The sequence below is a fragment of the Canis lupus genome, chromosome 32, assembly GCF_048164855.1.
Source record: "Canis lupus baileyi chromosome 32, mCanLup2.hap1, whole genome shotgun sequence".
Classification (NCBI taxonomy): Eukaryota; Metazoa; Chordata; class Mammalia; order Carnivora; family Canidae; genus Canis; species Canis lupus.
The window spans coordinates 3,794,249-3,814,628 of NC_132869.1; the positions used below are offsets into that span (position 1 = coordinate 3,794,249).

The 20,380-nt window shown below is 37.8% G+C and overlaps 1 long non-coding RNA gene across 1 annotated transcript in view; it reads right to left on the reverse strand.

Moving 5' to 3' along the window:
- The window catches only part of LOC140622898 (uncharacterized), a 33,050-nt gene extending 15,919 nt beyond the window's left edge, over positions 1-17,131 (reverse strand). The window contains exons 1-4 of the long non-coding RNA XR_012022568.1: positions 17,020-17,131; positions 16,708-16,838; positions 10,724-10,793; positions 9,216-9,323 (exon numbers count right to left, since the gene is read on the reverse strand). This is a non-coding gene — a long non-coding RNA (uncharacterized lncRNA). The remainder of the gene's footprint in view (positions 1-9,215; positions 9,324-10,723; positions 10,794-16,707; positions 16,839-17,019) is intronic.
- Positions 17,132-20,380: the final 3,249 nt, after the last annotated feature.

The following is a 20,380-nucleotide window of genomic DNA, read 5'->3' on the forward strand; positions in this document are numbered from 1 at the left end:
CGGGGGCGGCTCCGTGGAGGGGGCTGCGGGGCGGGAGCAGCTCGGGGGGCTCGGGGCGGCTCCGCAGAGGGGGCTGCGGGGCGGGAGCGCGAATCCAACAGCGCAGGCACCGGAGCACGAGGCACCAGGACACAGCCCAGGATCCAGCCTCCCCCGGGACAGGCAGAGGCCAGGAGGGCCCAGGACAGCGAGGACGCTCCTGCCCCAGCTGAGCAGATCAGCGACCCGCCCTGGAGCCTCCAGGCCCTACAGACGGAGAGCTCCGGAGTTACTGCGGGAGCTGACTCCAGGGCTCCAGACATAGCCCCTCCACTGCGGTTCCTCCTGGGGCCTCACTGGGTGAAAACCCCCACTGAGCCCTGCACCAGGCAGGGGATTGAGCAGCTCCCCCAAGTGCTAACACCTGAAAATCAGCACAACAGGCCCCTCCCCCAGAAGACCAGCTAGACGGACAAGTTCCAGGGGAAGTCAAGGGACTTAAAGTATACAAAATCAGAAGATACTCCCCCGTGTGTTTTTTTTTCTTTTTGATTTCTGTTTGCTTCCCCCATCCTTTTTTTTCCTTTCTTTCTTTTTCTTTCTCTTTTTCTTCTCTTTTTCTTTTTTCTTTTTCTCTTTTCTTTCCTTCTTTCTCTCCTCTCTTTTTCTCCTTTTCCCAATACAACTTGTTTTTGGCCACTCTGCACTGAGCAAAATGACTAGAAGGAAAAGCTCACCTCAAAAGAAAGAATCAGAAACAGTCCACTCTCCCACAGAGTTACAAAATCTGGATTACAATTCAATGTCAGAAAGCCAATTCAGAAGCACTATTACAAAGCTACTGGTGACTCTAGAAGAAAGCATAAAGGACTCGAGAGACTTCATGACTGCAGAATTTAGATCCAATTGGGAAGAAATTAAAAATCAACTGAATGAGATGGAATCCAAACTAGAAGTCCTAACGACCAGGGTTAACGAGGTGGAAGAACAGGTGAGTGACATAGAAGACAAGTTGATGGCAAAGAGGGAAACTGAGGAAAAAAGAGACAAACAAAAGACCATGAAGATAGATTAAAGGAAATAATGACAGCCTGAGGAAGAAAAACCGACGTAATTGGGGTGCTTGAGGGTGCCGAAAGGGCCAGAGGGCCAGAATATGTATTTGAACAAATCATAGCTGAAATCTTTCCTAATCTGGGAAGGGAAACAGGCATTCAGATCCAGGAAATAGAGATATCCCCCCCCTTAAAATGAATAAAAACCGTTCAACACCTCGACATTTAATAGTGAAGCTTGCAAATTCCAAAGATAAAGAGAAGATCCTTAAAGCAGCAAGAGACAAGAAATCCCTCATTTTATGGGGAGGAGTATTAGGGTAAGAGCAGACCTCTCCACAGAGACCTGGCAGGCCAGAAAGGGCTGGCAGGATATTCAGGGTCCTAAATGAGACGAACATGCAACCAAGAATACTTTATCCAGCAAGGCTCTCATTCAAAATGGAAGGAGAGATACAGAGCTTCCAAGACAGGCAGGAACTGAAAGAATATGTGACCTCCAAACCAGCTCTGCAAAAAATTTTAAGGGGAACTCTTAAAATTCCCCTTTAAGAAGAAGTTCAGTGCAACAATCCACAAAAACAAGGACTGAATAGATATCATGATGACACTAAACTCATATCTTTCAATAGTAACTCTGAATGTGAACGGGCTTAATGACCCCATCAAAAGGCTCAGGGTGTCAGACTGGATAAAAAAAGCAGGACCCATCTATTTGCTGTCTACAAGAGACTCATTTTAGACAGAAGGACCTAAAGCCTGAAAATAAAAGGTTGGAGAACCATCTTCCATTCAAATGGTCCTCAAAAGAAAGCAGGGGTAGCCATCCTTATATCAGATAAACTAAAATTTACCCCGAAGACTGTAGTGAGAGATGAAGAGGGACACTATATCATACTTAAAGGATCTATCCAACGAGAGGACTTAACAATCCTCAATAAATATGCCCCAAATGTGGGAACTGCCAAATATATCAATCAATTAATAACCAAAGTTAAGACATACTTAGATAATAATACACTTATACTTGGTGACTTCAATCTAGCGCTTTCTACACTCGATAGGTCTTCTAAACACAACATCTCCAAAGAAACGAGAGCTTTAAATGATACACTGGACCAGATGGATTTCACGGATATCTACGGAACTTTACATCCAAACTCAACTGAATACACATTCTTGTCAAGTGCACATAGAACTTTCTCCAGAATAGACCACATACGGGGTCACAAATCAGGTCTGAACTGATACCAAAAGATTGCAATCATCCCCTGCATATTCTCAGACCATAATGCCTTGAAACTAGAACTAAATCACAACAAGAAGTTTGGAAGGACTTCAAAAACGTGGAGGTTAAGGACCATCTTTCTAAAAGATGAAAGAGTCAACCAGGAAATTAAGGAAGAATTAAAAAGATTCATGGAAACTAATGAGAATGAAGATACAACCATTCAAAATCTTTGGGATGCAGCAAAAGCAGTCCTAAGGGGGAAATACATCGCAATACAAGCATCCATTCAAAAACTGGGAAGAACTCAAATACAAAAGCTAACCTTACACTTAAAGGAGCTAGAGAAAAAACAGCAAATACATCCTACACCCAGCAGAAGAAGAGAGTTAATAAAGATTCGAGCAGAACTCACCGAAATCGAGTCCAGAAGAACTGTGGAAGATATCAACAGAACCAGGAGTTGGTTCTTTGACAGAATTAATAAGATAGATAAACCATTAGCCAGCCTTATTAAAAAGAAGAGAGAGAAGACTCAAATTAATAAAATCATGAATGAGAAAGGAGAGATCACTACCAACACCAAGGAAATACAAACGATTTTAAAAACCTATTATGAACAGCCTTACGCCAATAAATTAGGCAATCTGGAAGAAATGGACGCATTTCTGGAAAGCCACAAACTACCAAAACTGGAACAGGAAGAAATAGAAAACCTGAACAGGCCAATAATCAGGGAGGAAATTGAAGCAGTCATCCAAAACCTCCCAAGACACAAAAGTCCAGGGTCAGATGGCTTCCCAGGGGAATTCTATCAAACGTTTAAAGAAGAAACCATACCTATTCTACTAAAGCTGTTTGGAAAGATAGAAAGAGATGGAGTACTTCCAGATTCGTTCTATGAGGCCATCATCACCTTAATTCCAAAACCAGACAAAGACCCCACCAAAAAGGAGAATTACAGACTTATAACCCTGATGAACATGGATGCAAAAATTCTCAACAAGATACTAGCCAATAGGATCCAACAGCACATTAAGAAAATTATTCACCATGACCAAGTACGATTTATTCCTGGGACTCAAGTCTGGTTCAACACTCGTAAAACAATCAATGTGATTCATCATATCAGCAAGAGAAAAAACAAGGACCATAGGATCCTCTCATTAGATGCAGAGAAAGCATTTGACAAAATACAGCATCCATTCCTGATCAAAAGTCTTCAGAATGTAGGGATAGAGGGAACATTCCTCCACATCTTAAAAGCCATCTACGAAAAGCCCGCAGCAAATATCATTCTCAATGGGGATGCACTGGGAGCCTTTCCCCTAAGATCAGGAACAAGACAGGGATGTCCACTCTCACCACTGCTATTCAACATAGTACTGGAAGTCCTAGCCTCAGCAATCAGACAACAAAAGACATTAAAGGCATTCGAATTGGCTTAGAAGAAGTCAAACTCTCCCTCTTCGCTGATGACATGATACTCTACATAGAAAACCCAAAAGCCTCCACCCCAAGATTGCTAGAACTCATACAGCAATTTGGCAGTGTGGAAGGATACAATGTCAATGCCCAGATATCTGTGGCATTTCCATACAGTAACAATAAGACTGAAGAAAGAGAAATTAAAGAGTCAATCCCATTTACAATTGCACTCAAAAGCATAAGATACCTAGGAATAAACCTAAACAAAGAGGTAAAGGATCTATACCCTAAAAACTACAGAACACTTCTGAAAGAAATTGAGGAAGACACAAAGAGATGGAAAAATATTCCATGCTCATGGAGTGGAAGAATTAATATTGTGAAAATGTCAATATTACCCAGGGCAATGTACACATTTAATGCAATTCCTATTAAAATAACGTCTACTTTTTCAGAGAATTGGAACAAATCATCTTAAGATTTGTGTGGAATCAGAAAAGACCCTGAGTAGCCAGGGGAATAATAAAAAAGAAAACCACAGCTGGGGGCATCACAATGCCAGATTTCAGGTTGTACTACAAATTGTGGTCATCAAGACAGTTTGGTACTGGCAAAAAACAGACACATAGATCAATTCAGAAGTGGACCCTCAACTTTATGGTCAACAAATATTCGACAAAGGAGGAAAGACTATCCACTGGAAGAAAGACAGCCTCTTCAATAAATGGTGCTGGGAAAATTGGACATCCTCATACAAAAGAATGAAATTCGACCATTCTCTTACACCGTACACTTAGATCAAATCAAAATGGATGAAAGATCTAAATGTGAGACAAGATTCCATCAAAATCTTAGAGGAAAACACAGGCAACACTCTTTTATGACTTGGCCTCAGCAACTTCTTGGAAGAACCACCCATGAGGGCAAGAGAAACAAAAGCAAAAATGAACTATTAGGACTTCATCAAGATAAGAAGTTTTTTTCACAGCAAAAGAAGCAGTCAATAAAACTAAAAGACAATCTACAGAATGGGAGAAGATATTTGCAAATGACCTATCAGATAACGGGCTAGTATTCAAGATCTATAAAGAACTTATGAAACTCAACAGCAAAGAAACAGACAGTCCAATCATGAAATGGGCAAATCCCATGAACAGAAATTTGACCAAAGAAGAATACACATGGCCAACACGCAGATGAGAAAATGCTCCACATCACTGTCAACCAGGGAAATACAAATCAAAACCACAATGAGATACCACCTCACACCAGTGAGAATGTGGAAAATTAACAAGGCAGGAAACAACAAATGTTGGAGAGGATGTGGAGAAAGGGAACCCTGTTGCACTGTTGGTGGGAACGTGAACTGATTCAGCCACTCTGGAAAACTGCGTGGAGATTCCTCAAAGAGTTAAAAATAGATCTTCCCTATGACCCAGCAATTGCACTGCTGGGGATTTACCCCAAAGATTCAGATGCAGTGAAATGCTGGAACACCTGCACCTCGATGTTTCTAGCAGCAATATCCACAATAGCCAATCTTTGGAAGAATTGAAAGATGAATGGATAAAGAAGATGTGGTTTATGTTTACAGTGGAATATTACTGAGCCATTAGAAATGACAAATACCCACCATTTACTTCAACGTGGATGGACCTGGAGAGTGTTAATGCTGAGTGTAATATGTCAATCGGAAATAGGACAAAATTTGTATGGGCTCTTTCATTTGGGTAATATAAAAATTAGTGAAAGGGAATAAAGGGAAAGGAGAGAAAATGAGTGGAAATATCAGTGAGAGTGACAAAACATGAGAAACACATAACTCTGAGAAATGAAGAAGGGGTAGTGGTAGGGAAGGTGAGCAGTGGGTTGAGGTGACTGGGTGATGGGCACTGAGGAGTCACTTGGCGGGATGAGCACTGGGTGTTATGCTATCAGTTGGCAAATTGAACTCCAATAAAAAATAAAAATAAATTAACCTCAGTGGAAAAAAAAAAAGAAAAAAAACAAACAAACAAAAGTTGATACTAATCTAGACCAGGGAACTCTACAAAATTTTTCTCTAAAGGACCAGAGGGTAAATATTTTTTGTTTTGTGAGTCTTATGTCTCTATCACAAATATACAACTCTGCCATTGTTGTGAATGCAACCATGAACAATTCATAAATAAATAGGCATGGCTGTGTTTCAATGAGACTTTATTTACAAAAATAAGTGGTGAGCTGGATTTTACCCACAGGCCATGGTTTGTTGACCACTGAACCAAACCAATCAAAGGAACTGAGAGCTCTAAAGATTGCTTTAGAAAGAGACTTCAAGATAGGTCAAATAATAGAAATGAGCTTCAATCAGATATAAACTCAAATATTCTCATTTATCTTGTCAGATGAAGAATAAAGCAGCCTGATGTAAGAAGAGGCAGGAATATTTTGATATTGATCAATGAGAAAGGCGAGAGCAGAGGAATCATGGCACTATTGGGGAAATTATATCATATCTGACTCTTTATGAGATTCAATGTGAGTTGATAAGTGTATTCTACTAATTCTGAGGCTAAATAAATGCTATGTTCAGTAAAATTTTCTAGAAGTAAAGATTTCCTAAAGTAAGTAATCATATTTATATAGATACCAACTGGTTTTGATAGAAAGCCACTGGATTAAAATGGATTTAATTAGGAGTTCTGTATGTCCTTAGGCAAGTCATTCCATCCCTTTGGGTCTCTGCTTCCTTAACAAGTAATGAGAGACTTGTAGTGAATGACTACTTATATGCCTTATAGTGAGAAAATTCTGATTTATTTTTTAGTCTGTTATCACTCTAAAATTTATTAATAATGCTTGCCAGTATTTAATGGTCTACTTAGTTATTTTTATGAATTACTTATCATTTTTAAAGAATAATCACCTGGAAAGTGGTCTATCCATTAAACAAGTCAGCAACCAATTCACTTCAATTGTAAACAAAGTAATAGAAATAAAAGAAATGGCTTCTTGAGGACTTGTCTTAAAATCCCAGATCTAAAAAGTAATAATAAATATCACAGAGGATAAGTGCAAACAAGTAAAGAAATTAAAGGAAGAAAAATAGGTAATAAGTTAGGATATGATAGAAAGAAAGTATATCAGCAATTGTTTCCAGCATCAAAGATTGTCTAGATAATTATGCAGTCCTGTTTGGGGATGGTGATTATATTTTTATTGAGGAATAAGTCCACTTTACATGCAAAAATTAGACACTGAATAAGCTCTCTTGAAAGGTTAAATTTTATTCTGTCCAGTGCTTTTTGCCTTTACTGTTTTCTCTATGACAATTATTTACAAGCATTATCACTTTTAATTCTTACAATAAGCTTATGAAAAAATTACTAGTTTTTTCCCTCTTTTACATAAGAACAAAACATAAGCATACATAGAACAAGAAATTGGCCCAAACCCACACAGCCAAGTTGCAAAGCAATGATTTGAACTCCTCATTTCTCTAGTAAGAAATGCTTTAAATATTATACTACAGTGCTTCGCAAGTCTGAATTTCTCCACAAAGTAATTGCATCAACAAATCAAGTACTTGGAGAGTACATTCTATGTAACTAATAATATTGGATTCAGTGGTAGATCCAAAAATAAGTTTATAATCTATTGAAGCAAATAATAAAATATTTTGAAAAAGAGAATGATCATTAAAGAAAGAACACTTGATTTCTTTGGGGAATATATGGGATGTGAAAATCATTGCACTAGTTTTAGAGTTTTATATTTTAACTTTGTGTCAACTTTATTGAGGTGTAATTTATATACAATAAAATTCTACAATATCAATAAAAAATACCCCAAAGGAAAATTATGCTTTTGAAACAAAATGTGCAGAAGAAATGGTACTATGGAATAGGATTTTTAAACAATTTTTGACTCACTTTTCCCCTTTCTGACTTTACCATTCCAGAAAGCTCTGTTGATTCCTTTGTGAAACAGAATTTAAAAAAAAACTAATATAGTATTGTGTCAAATGATGGTAATGATGACAATGATAAAGCCAAACATATTCAATAATTACAGTGTGATCTGTAAGTGGTACCTTTACATATTATCTAATTTGAATCTCACAAAATATCTGTAGATGAGAAAAATAAGATCATACTTCTACTACTGACAATATTGAAATTTAGGTAATTGTGAAACTCTTACAAAAATACTTATGAATTCTAGATGCATTCTTTAAAATAAATAAATGACCTCAGGGCATCTGAAACAGTGGGAGCTTTGAGAGAGGAAAATTGATGGAAAGTGATTGCAAGTCATGAGAATAATAGGCAGTACTTTGGCCATTATGGGGAAATTTTGTCTTGCAAGAGTGTGAGGTAGAATTGGATCTTTTTTTATCTGGGACCCTTAGTGAAAGTATACAGAAGAGGGTACATTGGAACATAGAAAAGACCAAAATATCCTCACTGTCCTAGCCTATGAATAGAAAAATTGATTCCTCTTGGGAATTATGATCATAGGATTGTCCACATATGAGTTTGCAGTGTGCATTTATACTCTGCATAGTCAGAAGAGCTTTAACAACAACAAAAAAATCAACATTAGCTATTGGAACACCATACATAGGTCATTGAAATGTGGGGGTCATTTGAAAAAGCAAAGACCAAAACCTTTTTGAATGGTTGCATCCTTAAAACTGACCACAAGGAGTATAGATACAAGTTCAGCTGAAATTGAGTTTATGGCAAATACACAAACACACAAGGAGCCTACCCTCCATAAACAGCAGTCAGCAGAGCAAATAGCAGACTAACTTCCCACTCTCCTCCCAAATCAGCAATAAATCTATTGGATACACATTATGAAGCAAATATATTCAAAATGCTAACCATAAAAAACAAATATAAAAGGAGAAAATGTTGCATCATAAAAGAAAAGCCAGTGACTTCTTATCCTGGGAAAAAAATAGACATACTTTTCCATAGTCTTTCTGCTAATTATAGTCATTGACCGATTTAAATTGATTTATATATAAAGCAAACACTATAGCCCTCTGAAAGTTGGAGAGAAGAAAGTAGACTGCCTAGGGACCCAAGAAATTACATGACATAACAGAAGATGCCAATAACACTGGAACACTAGTGAGAATAGACCAAAAAAGACCCCAACAACAGCCTGTTCATTCTAGCCAAACAACCAGATAGGAGCTGCCTAGAAAGATAAAATATTTTATACAACTTCTCTACTTCAGCCAAACACCACAAAAGAATCTTTGGTCCCATCTAACCTACACCAAGAAAGGACAAATGAGTAGCCTAGGCTCCTACTGGCAGCCAAGATGTAACAAGCTACCCCAGCACCCCTGCACACTGAGATGTCAGAGAAGGCCAAGTATGGAAACTGAACTTTCATTTTTATCAGATTGGAATCAGCACCTCCTCCCATGGTGTGAGTGACTAGCAGTGACAATAGGAAAGGCAATCCTACCCCTTCCAGCCAGGGAAATCAATGGAGGCCTAGTAAGGGGCCAGAACTCTCCTTACCTCCCAGCAGCAACAAGCACCTCCCTTTGGGTCTGATGGAAACAGAGTTGGGAAACAGGACTTCTATATCTGCCTGGCAGTAATAAAGTGGTGTTCCTCTGTCTCCACCTGTCAGAAAAATGTAAAAGTAAGCCAACTAAAACAGAAAGTTTAAAAGAAGTTCAGAGTCTTAAAATATAATACACATAATGTTGAGATTTCAATAAAAAATCATTAATCATACAAAGTAGAAAATTTCAACTTGAATGATAAAAGAAAATCAATTGATGCCAACATTAAGGTGATATGGTGTTAAAATTATCCAGATTTTAAAGACACTATCCTAAAAATGATTCAATGAGCAATAATGAAACGGTTTAAAAGAAATGTTAAAAAACTGGACATCTGGGATCCCTGGGTGGCGCAGCGGTTTAGCGCCTGACTTTGGCCCAGGGCGCGATCCTGGAGACCCGGGATCGAATCCCACGTTGGGCTCCCGGTACATGGAGCCTGCTTCTCCCTCTGCCTGTGTCTCTGCCTCTCTCTCTCTCTCTGTGTGTGACTATCATAAATAAATAAAAATTAAAAAAAAAAAAACTGGACATCTCAGCAAAGAACAGAATAGAAAGTCTTACCAAATAAATAGAAGATACAAAAAAGAACCGAATGTAAATTTAAAAAATAAATCAAATATAATTGATTATTACCGATTATCAAATGTAAATGAAAAAACAACAACAACAACAACCCTAAGTCAATGGATGAGCTCACCAGCAGAATGGGAGAGACAAAGGAATCAATCAGTGAACTGAAATGTGATCACTCTACTCTTAAAGAGATAGAAAGTAATTCTTCTTACCTTAAGGGAAGGGGATAAAGATATTAATTTTAACTTGTTATGTATGTTGAAATTGTGAGGGCAGCCACTGAAGTAAAAATAAAATATATGATTTTTCAAACTAGTAAAGGAAACAAAAGTGAGACAAAACTCAATCCATTTAATAGAAAGCAAGAATGAAAAAGAAAAGAAACATAGTAAAAACATGATAATGCAAATAAGTACAAGTAGGAAAGAGACAAAGAGAGTAAGAGAGGAGAGAGAGTTGAGTCTTAATTTACTCGCTTTTATTTGTGAAAATAGGCTTTTCTTTTTTTAATCCACTCTAAACTGTATGGCAATAGAAACCTGAAAAAAAAAAAGGGAAAAAATATATATCGGAAAAACACTAATGTCAATCAAAAGGCATTTTAATGTAGAAAGTATTATTGGGATATATTTAGGTAAAAGTATATTGTTAAAGAAAAATTTCTCTAGGGTTAGATTATGCTCATAAACTTGTATAAACCTAACGACAGTGCCTGAAAATGTATAAAGGGAAGAATTACAAAGGAAAACGGAAAATTCCACAATCACCATCAAAGATTTCAGTAAAAATAACAAGGAAGAAAATTTGTTAATTCTACAGGATAACTGAAACACGATTAGCTAGATCTAAGGAGCATGTGGGAGAAAGACATTGCATAACTACCTTAGACGTGTTATCTAGTTCATGTCCTGTTGATGGGCATACTTCTGGCTGAACCAAGTTCATCTGGGTTCTGTGAAAGAGAAAGACCACTATTGATACTCTTTACCACTGTTAAAAATAGGCATTTCCACAATAGCCAAACTGTGGAAGGAGCCTCGGTGTCCAACGAAAGATGAATGGATAAAGAAGATGTGGTTTATGTATACAATGGAATATTACTCAGCTATTAGAAATGACAAATACCCACCATTTGCTTCAACGTGGATGGAACTGGAGGGTATTATGCTGAGTGAAGTAAGTCAGTCGGAGAAGGACAAACATTATATGTTCTCATTCATTTGGGGAATATAAATAATAGTGAAAGGGAATATAAGGGAAGGGAGAAGAAATGTGTGGGAAATATCAGAAAGGGAGACAGAACGTAAAGACTGCTAACTCTGGGAAACGAACTAGGGGTGGCAGAAGGGGAGGAGGGCGGGGGGTGGGAGTGAATGGGTGACGGGCACTGGGGGTTATTCTGTATGTTAGTAAATTGAACACCAATAAAAAATTAAAAATAAAAAATAAAAAAAATAAAAAAATAAAAAAATAAAAAAAAATAGGCATTTCACAAAAGAAAACTAAATATGATTTGTGAAACAAGTTAGAAATCATTAATAACCATGGAAAAGCCAATAATCACAATACACCTGTGAACATGTGCCTCACTGGTAAAAATCAATAGATTTTTTTGTGTGCCCAAATAAGAACAATCTTAAAAGGGCTTAAACTCATTGGAGAAAGTGTGGTTTCTCTCACAGCTTAGTAAGGAAATTCACTGGTTTGGTCAGATGAGAGGTGGTCTTGAACTGCTGGGCTATGTTAGGCCACTCCTTGTGCAGGCAGGGAAACAGGTAATCAGCAATGGGTAGGGTATGTGTGCAAGAACTCTAGGTTCTGGTGTGGGCAAAAACCTTTCAGAGTGGGCAGCCCTACTTTCTGTGTAGAGAGTGCTGTGGAAAGGTTATCACCAGAATGGGGTCTGTAAAGTCAGAGAGGGACTGCATTTTGGGTTAGTGTCTGGGATGTCCACTGGATGTCCTCACATACACACAACTGGCCCTAGCCCATGCCTGAACTGGTAGGAGAGTCTCTTCATCTTACAATGTGCCTCTAGGTCCCTCCTCTGAGAGAGGTTAATAGCTTTATTATTACATTATTTAATATCTCTCTATGTTATTTAATAACTTCTCTCCTGAGAAGGAGAAATACTTAAAGGAATTCTGTTCATCACAAACATATAATAAAGGGTGAATTCAGAGCTGAGAAACAATATACAGGTAAAAAAAACCTAAGTGCAAACGTGTAAAACCATTTTGTAGGGTATTTGGAAATATCTAATAATGTTGAAGATTTGTATACTTTATATCTTATAACTACAGCATTAAAATGAACTAAAACTATATGTGGGACTACTGATAACTGTCCCAAACAAATTATTTACTGGAAAACAGCAAGTTGCAAAAGAGTTGAATAAACATGCAAATCTAGACTACGTATGTCTTTGTGGATAAATTATATTATAGTTAAAAATTATAAAGAGTGAATAAAATTACAAAAAATTATTTAAAAAGTCATGGGAATGTTAAATATCAGACTCAGGTTAACTCTGGAAAACTGGTTTGTGCTGCTGTATAAAATGCTCCAAGTACCAACTGTAAGAGAGGGAAAAAAATAATTTTTCTGTCTACCCATCCTAGGTTTACTAGCTAGGGCCCTGTACATTAAACTAACAAAAGAAAGATAAACAAGAGAAAAAGATGCAGGGGTTATTAACATGTGCATTGCACATACATGGGGAAGCACTCAGAAATGAGTAACTCAAAGAGATGGTTAGAACTTGGCCTAAAATAGCATTTTAAAAGAACTATAAATTTTATTTTTTTGTCAAATGTTTATTTAAATTCCAGTTAGTTAACATATAGTGTAATATTGTTTTCAGAAGTAGAATTCAGTGATTCATCACCTACGTATGACATCCAGTGCTCAACACAAGAGCCCTCCTTTTTTTAAAAAATAAATTTATTTTTTATTGGTGTACAACTTGCCAACATATACCATAACACCCAGCGCTCATCCCATCAAGTGCCCCCCTCAGTGCTCATCACCCAGTCACCCCCACCCCCCGCCCAACTCCACTTCCACCACCCCTAGTTCGTTTCCGAGAGTTAGGATTCTCTCGTATTCTGTCTCCCTTTCTGATATTTCCCACTCATTTTTTCTCCTTTTCCCTTTATTCCCTTTCACTATTTTTTATATTCCCCAAATTAAGGAGACCATATAATGTTTGTCCTTCTCCGATTGACTTACTTCACTCAGCATAATACCCTCAGGTTCCATCCACAGCGAAGCAAATGGTGGGTATTTGTCATTTCTAATGGCTGAGTAATATTCCATTGTATACATAAACCACATCTTCTTTATCCATTCGTCTTTGATGGACACCGAGGCTCCTTCCACAGTTTGGCTATTGTCCACATCGCTGCTATAAACATGGCGGGGGGGGGGGGGGGGTCCCCGCCTTTCACTGCATCTGTATCTTTGGGGTAAATCCCCAGCACTGCAATTGCTGGGTCATCAGGCAGATCTATTTTTAACTCTTTGAGGAACCTCCACAGAGTTTTCCAGAGTGGCTGCACCAGTTCACATTCCCATCAACAGTGCAAGAGGGTTCCCCTTTCTCCACATCCCCTCCAACATTTGTGGTTCCTGTCTTGTTAATTTTCCCCATTCTCACTGTTGTGAGGTGGTATCTCAATGTGGTTTTGATTTGTATTTCGCTGATAGCAAGTGATGCAGAGCATTTTCTCATATGCATGTTGGCCATGTCTATGTCTTCCTCTGTGAGAATTCTGTTCATGTCTTTTGCTCATTTCATGATTGGATTGTTTGTTTCTTTGCTGTTGAGTTTCATAAGTTATTTATAGATCTTGGAAACTAGCCCTCTATCTGATACGTCATTTGCAAATATCTTCTCCCATTCTGTAGGTTGTCTTTTAGTTTTGCTGTGCAAAAGCTTCTTATCTTGATGAAGTCCCAATAGACCATTTTTGCTTTTGTTTCTCTTGTCTTCATGGATGTATCTTGTAAGAAGTTGCTGTGGCCAAGTTCAAAAAGGGTGTTGCCTGTGTTCTCCTCTAGGATTTTGATGGAATCTTGTCTCACATTTAGATCTTTCATCCATTTTGAATTTATCTTTGTGTATGGTGCAAGAGAGTGGTCTAGTTTCATTCTTCTGCATGTGGATGTCCAATTTTCCCAGCACCATTTATTGAAGAGACTGTCTTTCTTCCAGTGGATAGTCTTTCCTGCTTTGTCCATATTAGTTGATCATAAAGTTGAGGGTCCCCTTCTGGATTCTCTATTCTGTTCCATTGATCTATGTATCTGTTTTTGTGCCAGTACCAAACTGTCTTGATAGTACAGCTTTGTAGTACAACCTGAAATCTGGCATTGTGATGCACCCAGCTATGGATTTCTTTTTAATAATCCCCTGGCTATTTGGGGTCTTTTCTGATTCCACACGAATCTTAAAATAATTTGTTCTAACTCTCTGAAGAAAGTCCATGGTATTTTGATAGGAATCGCATTAAATGTGTACATTGCTCTGGGTAATACTGACATTTTCACAATATTAATTCTTCCACTCCATGAGCATGGAATATTTTTCCATCTCTTTGTGTCTTCTCAATTTCTTTCAGAAGTGTTCTACAGTTTTTAGGGTATAGATCCTTTACCTCTTTGTTTAGGTTTATTCCTAGGTATCTTATGCTTTTGGGTGCAATTGTAAATGGGATTGACTCCTTAATTTGTCTTTCTTCAGTCTTATTGTTAGTGTATAGAAATGCCACTGATTTCTGGGCATTGATTTTGTATCCTGTTGCACTGCCAAATTGCTGTATGAGTTCTAGCAATCTTGGGTGGAGTCTTTTGAGTTTTCTATGTACAGCATCATGTCATCAGTGAAGAGAGAGAGTTTGACTTCTTCTTTGCCAATTTGAATGCCTTTAATGTCTTTTTGTTGTCTGATTGCTGAGGCTAGAACTTCTAGTACTATGTTGAATAGCAGTGGTGAGAGTGGACATCCCTGTCTTGTTCCTGATCTCAGGGGAAAGGCTCCCAGTGTTTCCCCATTGAGAATGATTATTTGCTGTGGGCTTTTCGTAGTTGGCTTTTAACATGTTGAGGAATGTTCCCTCTATCCCTACACTCTGAAGAGTTTTGATCAGGAATGGATGCTGTATTTTGTCAAATGCTTTCTCTGCCTCTAATGAGAGGATCATATGGTTCTTGTTTTTTCTCTTGTTAATGTGATCAATCACATTGATTGTTTTACAAGTGTTTAACCAGGCTTGAATCCCGGGGATAAATCCTACTTTGTCAGGGTGAATAATCTTAATGTATTGTTGTATCCTATTGGCTAGTGTCTTGTTGAGAATTTTTGCATCCATGTTCATCAGGGATATTGGTCTATAATTCTCCTTTTTGGTGGGGTCTTTGTCTGGTTTTGGAATGAAGGTGATGCTGGCCTCATAGAACGAATCTGGAAGTACTCCATCTCTTTCTATCTTTCCAAACAGCTTTAGTAGGATAGGTATGGTTTCTTCTTTAAACGTTTGATAGAATTCCCCTGGGAATCCATCTGGCCCTGGACTTCTGTGTCTTGGGAGGTTTTGGATGACTGCTTCAATTTCCTCCCTGATTATTGGCCTGTTCAGGTTTTCTATTTCTTCCAGTTCCAGTTTTGGTAGTTTGTGGTTTTCCAATAATGTGTCCATTTCTTCTAGATTGCCTAATTTATTGGTGTATACCTGGTCATAATATGTTTTTAAAATCGTTTGTATTTCCTTGGTGTTAGTAGTGATCTCTCCTTTCTCATTAATGAATTTATTAATTCGAGTTTTTTCTCTCTTCTTTTTAATAAGGCTGGCTAATGATTTACCTATCTTATTAATTTTTCAAAGAACCAACTCCTGATTTTGTTGTTTTGTTCCACAGTTTTTCTGGTTGACAAGAGCCCTCCTTAACATGCATCACCCATTTAGTCCATCCCCCATCCACTTCCTCTAACAACCCTCAGGTTAGAACTAGACATTTTAAAGAAGTGACAAGACAAAGGAAATGTCTCTGAGCTCCGAGGACAGCAAATTTTGGAAAGGAGAATATATGGAGGAACGAGTAAAAGATAATCCTACTAGCCTTTTAGTCAGTTTTGTTATACAGATTCCTTTGGTGCCCTCTCTGGACTGAACATGATCTAGGGTAGTCTGTGATGATTAACTTCTGCCTTCCTGGTAGAGAGGGACAGGGGAACGCCTTTACAAATTTATGTCCGGCTTTTAGGCAAATAGGTGGAAGGTAGAGAGCTTTTCTTATATCTGTTTCTTCTCAGTTGCCTTCAGCACAAAACAATTCATATGCCAAAGTGGCATATTTTGGGGTAGTATATCCTAATACTTTTCACAATGTTTTATTCCTAATAAAAATAATGGAAATATGGTAAAACATTAAAATTTCACAAAGTTGAACATAAAGATATTAAATTCATAGTTATCTTTATTTTCAGTATACTTGAAATATTTAAAATAATTTTATACAAGGGTAAACTGAGAATCAGAGAGTTAAGTTTGTCCCATAACTTATTCTTAGTTCTTGACAGAACTGAGAACAAGGATCCATGTCCTCTGAGTTCCAATTAGTTACCCTTTTCTCCATACCTATCACATGTTCAGGTAGCAAGGACACAGCATGTCCTTCCATTAAAGCCAAAATATTTTTCACTGAGGCAAGAATAATGTATTTTAGCACACATTTCCCCTAGAGTAGCTGGTTCAATTGTACAGAATTCACAGAAGATATTTTACTCTACACAAGGGTTGAATGACCCTGCCTTTTTCTCCTGTGGATCCTTTTTGTAACTGTCAACAATGTGGGATATTACTTACTTTTTTCCATTGGGAATATGTAGTTGAAGGTATTAATAATAATCCCCATTGGTAAATGAAAGTTGGCCATCTATTACTAGCTCTCCAAACTTCAATTGATCAATTAGATGAAACCATAGTACTACTCCAATCTGACAAAAGAAAAAGGCATCTATAAATACCAGTACTCAACAGAGACTAATCCCACAACAGAAAAACTGAAGAATTCAATTTACATCTCTGACATGCATTATATCAGGTAGGCTATATCTGAAAAAGGTAACATCAGAAATAGACTGTGTCCAGTTACATATTAAGTTATGAAGCTTGTACCTTAGAGAAGATCTATAAATGAGAGAAAAATGTATTAGAAGTCAGAGGAAGTGAATCAAGGTGAGGATGTTCGTGCATCTCAGCATGATTAAAAGAATTTGTGAGAAATTATGTATGAAGCTGGAGTTACCTTTGGAGATTATGACAGAGTCTGTACCTAAAAAAATCCATTATGACAGTCTCACCTATCACCTAAAGCAACCAAATAAACATGTAAATCAAGGCCATATAATTCTTTGTGGACATATGCCTATGCAGTAAAGCTAACCCAAAAAATCATGGGAGGTTAAATACCAAAATCAGGTCATAGGTGTATAGTTGTATATCTTTTCATTAATGATTTATTTTACTTACTCTGCATTTGAAGTAGACCAGATAGAATCTAACTTAATAGAACTAGAGTGAAATTTTCTTCCCTTTTATGTATCTCACTTATATCACTTTGTAAAAAGTTGGTAAACAAAATGTGGTTTACTTTTAATACAACAAATAATCAATTTTCTCTAATGCTATGATTCAAAAGGTTTATTTTGTCCCCTTTGCATTTGTTGGCTTGATTATTGCACTGGTTTTAATGACTTAAGTATGAGCTTATATTACTAATGAGATAAAATATTCTTGTTCCATATAGAAATGAAGTTTATGTACATGGCCTACGGTTTGCTGAGTTCAGTCATTCACTGGGAAAGTCTCCGTTAGATTATAAGGTGAAAGCTCAAATAAATGATAGATATAAAGTGATACATATTTCAGCTAATACTAAAATACATATATGAAAAATATTCCAATCACATCTATATACCAAATCCTGTGAAAGATACAAAAGGAGCATGAGAATACAAGGAGCACCGAATATGGCAGGGGAAGAATGTCTATACAAAAACTCTTACTTTGGGAGAGCACATAATCTACATATAAGCAAAGTGATATGACATTAACAAGAAGAGAAATTTCAACTTATGCCTCAAGGAAGGCTTTCAAACCTTCAAAGGTTATCTGTGAAGGGTATCAGAAAATGAACAGAAACTGTCCCCCACCTTAGTAAATGTTGAATAGTCTGGTTTTGTCTAGAGAGTAGTAAGGGGTATAAGTAAACCCAGACCATATTATATGCTTGGCTGTCATGCTAAGGACTTTAAGTTTTACTAGCTTTTCTACTTTGAGGAGTGGTGAGATGTTACAAGTGGGAGAATGAGATCCAGGAAAAAGTAAAACTTCACAACCTGGAGAATAATAGTGACAGTTACATAGTGAAGAAAAGTTTAAAGAGGAAATAGCTGACCTGAGGAGAGAAATTGTGAGCTATGGTCTGAGACGGCTATGCAATAGTCAGAAACATGTTTAGATTACTGAGTATAGTGAGAAATGGTACTGCAAAATCAGTGGTCATCACACAGTGGTGAATAGAATGCCAAGGAAGAGAGGGAACAAAGAGACGAATAAGAACATAAAGTGGTCGTGGAGGTGGTTTTGGTGGGAATGACAACTTTGGTCCTGGAGGGAACTTCAGTGGTCGAGGTGGCTTTGGTGGCAGTCGAGGTGGTGGTGGATACGGTGGCAGTGGGGATGGCTATCACGGATTTGGTAATGATGGAAGCAACTTTGGAGGTGGCGGAAGCTATAACAATTTTGGCAATTACAACAATCAATCCTCAAATTTTGGATCCATGAAAGGAGGAAATTTTGGAGGCAGAGGCTCCTAGGGAGGCCCCTATGGTGGTGGAGGCCAAGATTTTGCCAAACCATGAAACCAAGGTGGCTATGGCGGTTCCAGCAGCAGCAGCAGCAGCAGCTATAGCAGTGGCAGAAGGTTTTAATTACTGCCAGGAAACAAAGCTTAGCAGGAGAGGAGAGCCAGAGAAGTGACAGGGAAACTACAGGCTACAACAGATTTGTGAACTCAGCCAAGCACAGTGGTGGCAGGGCCTAGCTGCCACAAAGAAGACGTGTTTTAGACAATACTCATGTGTATGGGCAAAAAACTCAAGGACTGTATTTGTGACTAATTGTATAACAGGTTATTTTAGTTTCTGTTCTGTGGAAAGTATAAAGCATTCCAACAAAGGGTTTTAATGTAGATTTTTTTTGTACCCATGCTGTTGATTGCTAAATGTAATAGTCTGATCATGACGCTGAATAAATGTGTCTTTAAAAAAAAAAAAAAAGAAAGAAAAGAAAAGAACATAAAGTTTCGGGCAGCCCGGGTGGCTCAGCGGTTTAGCGTCGCCTTCAGCCCAGGGCGTGATCCTGGAGACCAGGCTCCCTGTATGAAGCCTGCTTCTCCCTCTGCCTTTGTCTCTGCCTCTCTCTCTCTCTCTCTCTCTCTGTGTGTGTCTCTCATGAATAAATAAATAAAATCTATTATAAAAAGAACATAAAGTAAAAGGGAACAAGTACAACGTATGCAGAAGGGGAAGGACTAAATCTGGAAAGCTATGCTAGGTCCTCAATGGAAATCTATTCATAAGGAGCAGTGCATGGATGAAGGAATAATAATATAAATTAAGCAAATAATAAATTAATAGTATTAATTAAAATATATAATATAAAAATTTCAAGAGGAATACCAGGAGTTGCCTCACTTAAAACAAAATTAGCTATCATAACCAGGTCTTTCAAAACATTTGATTTAAAAAATTTTCCTTTGTATACATGGAATATTACTCAGCCATTAGAAACAACAAATACCCACCATTTGCTTCAACGTGGATGGAACTGGAGGGTATTATGCTGAGTGAAACAAGTGAATCGGAGAAGGATAAACATTATATGATCTCATTCATTTGGGGAATATAAAAAATAGTGAAAGGAAATAAAGGGGAAAGGAGAAAAATGAGTGGGAAATATCAGAAAGGGAGACAGAACACGAGAGACTCCTAACTCTCAGAAACGAACTAGGGGTGGTGGAAGGGGAGGTGGGCGGGGGCTGGGGGTGACTGGTTGACGGGCACTGAGGGGAGCACTTGATGGGATGAACACTGGGTGGTTATTCTACAGGTTGGCAAATTGAACACCAATAAAAAATAAATTTATAAATAAAAAAGTTTTCCTTATTGTGGCATCAAAAGGAATAATTGAGGGTGGTAAGGTCTCAATAGTCAGAAAAGCAGCTAAAGGCAGAAGAATTAGGAAATCTTTTTTTCTTATTTCTCGGATGAGTCAGAGTTCTTTGTCAGCAAATGCAAAGATTAAAAGACAGTGGCTGAAACTAAAAATGCCAGCTAAAGATGGCTTAAGTCAGAGAGTCTCACTCAAGGTGACCCTGCCTTCCCTGATACTTTGCAATGTCTTAGATATGTCTTGATCATCACAACGGGGAGGTAAATGCCATTGGCATCTAGTGGGCAAGGCCAAGGATACT